General features: G+C 39.8%; 1 protein-coding gene across 2 annotated transcripts in view; it reads right to left on the bottom strand.

Annotated features, from left to right (window-relative positions):
- The window catches only part of LOC113038752 (mitotic-spindle organizing protein 2), a 1,160,083-nt gene that overhangs the window by 37,889 nt on the left and 1,115,408 nt on the right, over positions 1-6,786 (bottom strand). The gene's annotated exons all lie outside the window — the stretch shown is intronic.

The following is a 6,786-nucleotide window of genomic DNA, read 5'->3' as shown; positions in this document are numbered from 1 at the left end:
TCGGACGTGTGTTACAGTAGCTGCGCTCCAGGCTTGAGGACAGCTGAACAGTGCAGCTCAGGTCAGGGCAGCGCTGGCTTTGGGGCTTAGTACCTGTTTGTGTAGTGGACAAAAAACCCAATGCATGTAGTCATAGATATTACAACTGCTGTCCGTGAATCCTGAAAAAAGATGTTTAAAAAAATGAAAATAAATTGTCAATTTTTTTGAATGGTCAGTTATTTGGAAAATGAGGTCTATCATGATATAAAGATTTCTTTTTTTGCCTATTAGAGGTGTCCTGTTATCATGATACTCTGACAGTACTTCACCGAAGGATGTGTTTGAATTGCCACCAGGTGGAGCAAGTTACTTGCTTTTCTATGACAGAAAGCGCCTGATTGATTTTGAGATTAATATTTTTCACTTATCCTCTGAAACAGTTCTACACTCATGTTACATATCATGGCTTGGATTTAAGGACGTGTGACCATCTGTGTGTGATGTCACATCAGTTCTGCTGACCATCACCATCAATTCTACCATAATAAATCTGTTCTGAAGCTAATTCAGCACCTTGACAGAGGGAGGAAGAAGCATGGCATTTCTTTGTCATAGTTTTATTAGAATACGAAAGATCTTCAGCATGATGAGGATGAGAATTAGCATTGGCACATCCAGTTAAAAGAGATGTCATTGAGAACAGCTTGCGTCATGCCGAACTAGCTTGCTTTTTTCTAATTACCTCAGCTAGGCTGAGATTTATCAGATGATTTATCAGCTGGTTTGCAGACATGAGATTTCCTTGACTCTGATGTGTCTTTATTAAAATGTCCATGAAGAATTTTATGTTGAAATTGCTAAAGATCTATCCATCTTTATAGGCTGAGGTTTAAAAAATATGAAAGAAAAAAGCCCAAAACTAATTTTACATATGAAATATGAGCCCATTTAAATATATATTCACTATACTTAATAGACTCATGTTACTGGAGATACAGGGTTCTGTGAATTAAAGCTGTTCACTCACAAAACAGTACCTTTGTACTTAAATGTTCGTGGAAACATTGTGTTTTGGACATGTTCTGTTGTATACCATGGCAAATCCTGTAGTATTTAGTACCCTGGTATCTGTTAACAACACTGTACCATGTTTCCACAGTACTTTGTTGTTAATGCTAAAACAATGACATCAGATGTGCATGGCATATTTTCTTTCTTTCTCCTCATGCTCAGATAAAATGCATTCAAAATGTCTGCACTTTTGCCTTAAAGCCGTTGTTTTGTGTTAGATCTGGCATACTTCGTAATATCACAGGATCAAGGATCTTGTATTTAATCCTTTCTTCAATTTCATCTTGCAATTTAACCGCAGCATCAAGGGGTAGTTGTGTCAAACTGGTCCACAGTTTATACAGAAACCTTTACTAAATTATTTAAACATCAAACAGCTTCTCCTCCATTATATCCTTCATGCTATACTCAACTGGTAAGACATTCATAACTGCAAGAGAGGAGTTGCTACAATATATCTAGAACGACTTGTTTGTTGAGTGGACATTTTGTGATATGATCCATAATTTGCCCAGTAGTCAACAAAATATTTGTTACAGACTATATTGGCAAATGTTTTTCTCTAATTCATGGAAAATGTACATTTATTGCATCTAGACTTGCGTATGTGTGTGTAAGAACTTCTTTTCGGTCTAGATTTTGTACTTCAATTGCGGAATATTTGACCCTTCATTAAGGAGCACTACATTTAGGCGAGGGCGGTGCTTTGGTTGCGCACGGTTCGATGACACGAATGTCTCTCTTCACTTTGGTGTAGAGTTTTGTTAAATTTTTAAATAACTAATATCGATCTATTTTTATCAGTGTGCTCGGTCTCGTAAACGTGATCGCCGCATGTCCTCGTGCGTCCCGTGTTTCAGGGTTTGGCGCGGTGGAGCTCGGCTCGTCTCGTGCTGCTGCTGCTGCTCACACTCATGGATCATCACATCCGGACAGGTACCAACCGTGTCAGCATCGCGCTTGTGTTTGTCGGGTAAGTCTTTAAAGTGCTTATTTGTGCCACGATGAACGAACTGTTAATATGAACCGAAGAAAGTACCGGATGTTTCGTGTTTACATTTTAACCTGCTTTTTGGTTTAATGTGATTTTGTGTATTATTTTCTGATTATGTGTCTCCAAACATGAGTTACTGCTTTTAAAAGGTTTGCTATCGATGTAAATGTAGGCGGGTTTTTTTCCGCACGATCTTCTACAGGTAATTGCGTTCAAACAATTTTTACAATAGAAATAAAAAGTCTAAGCTGATATAGTTTACGAAAAAGCTCAAACAAATAAATCAATCGGTTGCTGTGTTTCAAAACCTATCGAGTTGCATAGCCTACAGATCTTAAATGACATTCACAGAGGACACGTTCTGTCTGCGTTGTTTTTTATTATTATTTTCCATATGCACGCGCGTCTGACCATTGTCGCCTCTCGCGCCACAAGCGTAGCGTTTAAAGGAAGCTAGTTCAACTTTAAAAAACAAGTCTTGAGAGCATGTTTGGTTATTAGAGGCAATGCCTCAAAATGCTGTCTACTTAGGCTATTCATCCTCATTTCGAAACACAAAAATATATTTTAAGTACATTTTATTTGTTTTGTCCATACAATGAACCATATATCACCTATATCTTCTATTATATCACCTATATCTTCTATTGTGTTCCACGGATCGAAGTCACAGGTATTATTACTCTTAGTCGTGTTATATAAATTAGCTTTAGTCATAGTGTGCAGAGGTTTGAGCGTGAGTAAATGATGACAGATTTGATCATTCCTGAGTGAGTGAACTATCCACCTCCACTAAACTAAACGATTCTCAAAGTGCTGCTATAGGGACCTGACTTAGTCAGTACCACCGCCAAAACAGAACGTGCTTGGAGTTTGTCTATTACCGTAGCAGAACAGAGATATGACGTGGTATTTTTATGCAGTCCATAACGCTACATTTAATGTCACGCTTTGCGGCTTTGACCTCTACTCACTTTGTTTGCCATTTGCTCTTTCTAAATGTCAGGGCTCCGTTACTGATTGCAGTAGTTTTCCTGATGATGGTGACAACAGGGCTGTATGTTAACTTTTCTGCACGTTGCTCTGGTGCTACAGACTAGAGGTTCAAAGGTTTGTGGCACAAGCCACACAATTGTAGCACCAGTGTAAAAAACTGTCACCATTTCTGTCAACAACCAGTAGTGCAGTTCATTCATTATGTAAATGTGACATTCTTGTTGAATACAGTTTGGAAAATGAGAAAAGTATAACTTATTTTTATATACATGTATATACTGAAAGCTTAGTAATCTGTTTAAATACATCTATACTGAAATAATGGTTGTAAAATGCTAGTAAATTTCACAAATAATTAACACTTAATTGACCCTTTGCAGGAAGTTTGACTGACAGGAGATCTGACCAATCATGATGTTGAATTTACAATTTTTGTCCAGACAAACAAACAAATCAGACAGCTAGAGTAGACAGTGGACTTGAACTCGAAAATAGGTGTGTTGACAACATTCCACAGTTTTAACAAGATAACCTTCTGATGTTCATTCATGTTAATTTCATGCTCTAACTAGTAAAGTGTAAGAGACGATCGGTTCATGTGCTGCTGCCACCTGGACTGAGGCGCTACAGCGATCTGTCAAGACACATTAAAGAACCACAAAACGGCATTTATTGTTTGAATTTCTTTTTTCAAATTGACAAAATTTGAAAGCTGACCCTTCTTCATACCAAAAGTAACCAATCCTGTCTTGTATGTTGGCGTGTTGTCAGTTTCCTCTGTTCCAAGATGTACAGTATTTTTCACTGTGTGAGAATGTGTGGTGTGAGAGCGGCATGGCTAATGGTTAAGTAGCCTATATATATGTGTGTGTGTGTGTCACACTGTATAGCCCTGGACAGAGCTTTCCTGCTCAGATGGTCGAGGTTGCTAATGTCGGTGAACTTCTCATAAGCCCTTGAATGACCTGCCAATTCCACGTCTGTTCAAATGTTATGTGCTGTGAGAGAAGAAATCAGGGAGCAGGCCCAGCACAGGGTGACTGACTCATTGAAAATCATCTCAGATGGATGGCTACCCAGTCATGCATTGAGATCTGAATGAGCTCTGTGCCACTCTGGCTCTGCCTCATGGCTGGATTTGATGGCAGTGCTAAATCCCAGCAGTCAGGATGCTATGATAGAATAGACATACAGCAGGAATGGTGCTGGCACAGGTGCTGCCAGATGTGCGGCAGTTAGTGAAGTTGTTTGTCAGTATATTTAATGAGTTGTGTTCATGAGTTCATGTTTTTCATAAATTCATCATGTTTCCTTCTTTGCTTGCCTGTCTAGCACCAGCTGTTAAAGTGCATCGTGTGACTTATGCATCTCCCTGACATGTTATTGAATGTGTGGATGAGTAGTCTGTTGCTAACTGCATTAAGCAGTACTCCATTCATTTTCACTGATGCAAAGGAGTTCTTTAAGTCACATTGCTCTCTAATGCTGAATTCATTACCCATAATTCAGCAAAACTGATCATATCTGGAGCTCTTTTCTGCCCTTAATGGTTAAATTGAGGATTTTTGTTAATGGCAAGCCAAACACAAGCTCATATAACTAAACACTTATTAGACGCATGCAGTGTTAAAATGTCAGGATGACAGAAATAAGTTGTCTTCACCGTGACCTCTAATTTAAATAGTGCAGGGGAAATCATTAGAACAGCTCCCAGATTTACAATAGAAACCCCCCACCTCGCCTTTACTACAAGCTATAATAACAATCAAGGGGAAACACGCTTCGTGAGGTGTAAAAACACTGACGTTTTATATTATACACCGTGCTTGTGCTGTATGTCAAAGTAAAAACAGGGTCCAAATGAGTAGCTACATAGGAAGACATTGCATACTGAATGTGTTGCATGCAATGTAAGGCATTATTATGAAGCTCTATTTGATATCTCATGCACACCATCATGCCCATGGTGGTTTCCATCTGGCTTTGGAGAGCTGCCGTCCTGGGTAGCAATCTGTGTGCATTTGTGCACCCCCACAATGAAGGGGACATCTATTTCCTGTTCTGCAGCTTGACGCTAAATTGAGTTGGGATGTCATTCAGGGCTCTAGACTGCACCTACACTAGAATGCACCTAATTGCCATAAATGTGACGATAATTTAATTTAGTAGGGAAAGACTGGGAAACTTTGTGTGCATCCATGAGCGGATTTGCCATTTATCTATATGCTAAAAAAAGGCACAAATATTCCTTTAAAATCAAGTGATATTTATATGACACAAAATAGTTTTTGTCTGGAGCCCTGGATGTGTCTCTCAATGTCTGCTGTGTGGATAATCAGACTAATGAAAAAATACATGTGTAAAGAAGGACAGTGTGTTTTATCCATTTGATTTCCCAGCACCCCACACAGTGCTGCCCTTTTTGCATAAGTACGTTTTGCATTTTAAAATCACAACCCACTTACTTTGCTTGATTACAGCAAACAAACTCCTATGATAAAGAAGGTTAGGAATAAAGTGCCCTTTCATATTTAGTGGCTCACAGCAGTTTTAGGTATATTAATAAATGAGAGTCACCTCACCTAGGAGACCCTCAGGAGGTTTGCACAGTAATTGTGGAAGCCACCCACTGCTTGCAACGAAATGAGTTCAGGATAACACACTGGCAGCACACACACGTACACACTTCCGCTCAAATGACACCCAGAATAGTACTGCTATTCTCCCAAAGCATCTCGGTTTTAATATGCTGGCTGGCAGTGTATGTGAACGTGGCATGTTGAGGGTGGGTTTATGGGTAGAAGTCATTGTGTATGGTTGACAAGCACTTTTGTAATAGACTCTTTATGTGGCCTGTGTAATTACACACTGTGTGTTACACTTGCCCCTGACAGCTTTTTAGCATGCCCCCCAACTCCCCCTCCCCCCAATGCTCTTTGTCCTTGTCTGGTAATGAGACCTCCGGCATCCCACCATTATTTCCCTCCAGCGAGACAGCGAAGTCTCCTTGTAGCATCGTAAACACACACAGCCCTCCCTTTACAGCTGGGAGGACAGGCAGGTGATTCATGGTCGTCTCAAAATTAAACTCTGTAAAGCGCTGTTGTTGTGGATGAGGATAAATAAATAAAAAAAGCTATACATGTTGTTGGAAGCTTCTGAGATTTTATGACAGAAGCAGCAGATATTGGCGAGTCTTCACCCCTGCTGTCAGCACCTCGCTGTTATTCTCCTTCCTTATGTGACTGGACGAAGGTTGATTCGGGTTAGTTGGTAAAGGGCCTTGTGGAGGAGTGCTCTAATCTTAGCTAGATCTAGATCTTAGCTCTAATCGTAGCCCCTAGCAAAACATCTGCTTCTCCATCGAAAAGTGACAAATAAAATGACATTAGGCTGAGTAAACAATGACAGAATTGTCATGCCTATCATATTATTCTGATATAATTCTTAGTTTAAAGAAGGGAATGAATTATTCATGTAACTGTATGTGTGTAAGCATGCTTGTGGAGGAGGAGCCCCTCTTGTGCACAGTTCTGTGCCCCTCTCTACAAGGCTGAACTGTGGAGGAGTGGGCCTGCTAGGACTTCCCACTACAGTCTATGAGCTACACAGAAGAGAAATCATTTACTGGCTCAACACATCCTCTCTTATCTCATTTGGTAGTTCACCAGGACTGATTTGAGAATGTTTTTTTTTTTTCAGCTGGATCACAAGCATATAGTCTTCTCTATGTATGTGTGTCT

This window comes from Carassius auratus, chromosome 21 (assembly GCF_003368295.1).
Source record: "Carassius auratus strain Wakin chromosome 21, ASM336829v1, whole genome shotgun sequence".
NCBI classification, from domain to species: Eukaryota; Metazoa; Chordata; class Actinopteri; order Cypriniformes; family Cyprinidae; genus Carassius; species Carassius auratus.
Note: the sequence above shows the minus strand (reverse complement) of the source record. Positions and strands in the feature narration are given on the sequence as shown.